The sequence below is a fragment of the Pongo abelii genome, chromosome 4 (genome assembly GCF_028885655.2).
Source record: "Pongo abelii isolate AG06213 chromosome 4, NHGRI_mPonAbe1-v2.0_pri, whole genome shotgun sequence".
Classification (NCBI taxonomy): Eukaryota; Metazoa; Chordata; class Mammalia; order Primates; family Hominidae; genus Pongo; species Pongo abelii.
In genome coordinates, this window is record NC_071989.2 from 178,963,366 (window position 1) to 178,965,733 (window position 2,368).

Below are 2,368 nucleotides of genomic sequence, written 5' to 3' on the forward strand. Positions count from 1 at the left end.
CCATAAGTCCAAAAGTATGGGTTGAAGGACAGGCATGAATGAAGCAAAAGTAGGTACCATGGAATTCTGGGTCATCAGTTTTTATCACTTACTCTTGCCTTCAAGGCTTGCTTGAGCCTGGTGCCAAAGATACCACTTTCATAATATGATGGATTTCTGCCATGCTCTGCCTTATGATGTGGAGACAACCATGATGCCCATGATGGACATCTCAGGTTGCATGGTCCCTTGGTGTCCCATAGTGAGGAGCTCAACCTCTGAGGAGACCCAGTAGCATTCTGAGAGCTATTTTTCAGACAGAGAGTCAAGGAGAACATAAGTTTGATTTAGATTCTGAGAGGTATGTGCTGTAATTATCCTATAAGGTCTTGTTAGCATCTCCATTCAGCATCTACATCTGCCATGAATATCTCCAGGGTAATCAGATATGGCCTCAGAGGCAGAGCAGCTAGAACCACAGCCTAGACCTGCTGCAGAGCATTTGTCTCTAGGTTCACTCAAATTGGCATACTCCAGAGTCACCTGATAACAAATTGGAAGCCGTAGTCGACATTTTCTTTGTCCAATATCCAAAAAGAGTCATCAGCTTCTGTGTTTCTTTTTTAGTAAAAGAAAATGTAAGATGCAGGCTGAGGCCGTGGCTCATGCCTGTAATCCCAGCACTTTGGGAGGCTGAGGCAGGTGGATCACTTGAGGTCAGTAGTTCGAGATCAGCCTGATCAATATGGTGAAATCCCATCTCTACTAAAAAATACAAAAATTAGCCAGGTGTGGTGGTGCATACCTGTAGTCCCAGCTACTCAGGAAGCTGAGTTGGGAGGATCACTTGAACCCAGGAGGCAGAGGTTGTGGTGAGCTGAGATCATGCCACTGCACTCCAGCCTAGGTTACAGAGCGAGACTCCATCTCCAAAAAAAAAAAAAAAAAAAAAAGTAAGATGCAACAGCTTGTTATTTATATTAAAGGTGATGTCCCAGCATGCCCTAACAACTGGAGCCCAAAAATTGGTAACAGTCATATTGGTGACCTATATCAGGCCCCTAAATCACTCCGGTTTATCAACCCACCCTTGTAGCATGTGTGTGTCTTGGTGGGGAATCTAGGGTGCCTGACATTCCCTGATCACCAAGCCAATGAACATGATGTTATGCATGTAGAGGAATAGTGTGATGTTTCTGGGAATATCAGTATAAGCACGGTCCCTATGGACTATCTTAGGACAGAGAAAAGGAGAGTTGACACTGCACCGAGTCTACCCAGTGCAGATATCCTGCTGTCCTGCCATAGCAAAGCAACCTGCTTTTCATGTTCCTTTCATACGAATGCTAAGAAGAAAGCATTCATGAAACGAATAACCACATCCCAAGGAGCAGAGGCGGTAATGACCCATTCCTGTAAAGATACGAATACCCACATAGCATCTAGTGATATTGATGGTAGTCTACTATCATCTGTCAAGATTCGATTCATATTTAGAGGACAGACAGGTGAATTGAATGGGAATATTATAGGGCCACTGCCCCTACATTCTTCAAGTCTTCAACAGCTGTGTTTATCTCTGCAATTCTTCTGTCTGATCTTGACAAAACAGGCTTCTACTCAGACCTTCCTACTGTAATGGGTCTAACTGCCCAGGTCAACAAACAGATGCATAAGTGAGTGTGTTCTACATTCAGGAATCAGGCCAAGACCCCTGTCACTTGTTCTCCAATGGTCCACACTCCGACCTGAGGACCATCATGGAGTTTTACATCCCCAGATATTGGTGTTAATTCAGATCTCACATCTACTCGGCTTTGAGGGATCCAGATATTTCCTTTTCCCTGGTTCACAGTTACCCTGGAAATAGTCATAAGTCCCTCTGGGAAAATTTAGAGAACTATTTCCTGAAGATACTTGTGAGTACATTGCAGGGTTTTGTCTTAAAGAATCAGCCTCCCCTTCAATCAATGGGCCTTGATGTAGATCTGAAAGCTGAGTGAGGGGTCACAATTTCCCATAACCATCGCTGATTTTCTGATTATGTAAACCAAGCAACAATCTACATAGCTTCTCATCTATTTGGCCTCTGGGAATACCATAACCTACAGTGGTCAGTGTGGGTTACAGATCCTACAGATCCCTGTGGGTTAAGGCATGCTGATTTTCTCTCTCACCCTGTTGCTCATTGTGATAATTACCTCTACCTAGGACCTGAAAGTCAGGTGTAAGTACCTGCCTCTCCTAAACTAGGAGTCCGTCAGTCCATCATCCCCACTGACATGAGGGAGCCCAGTTCCATGCTGGCATCTCCTGCCATTAACATTGACCTAGAGAGGATGGCCACTCCCATGCTTGGTGTCTCTATTTGTTTCCTGTGGCTGCTATA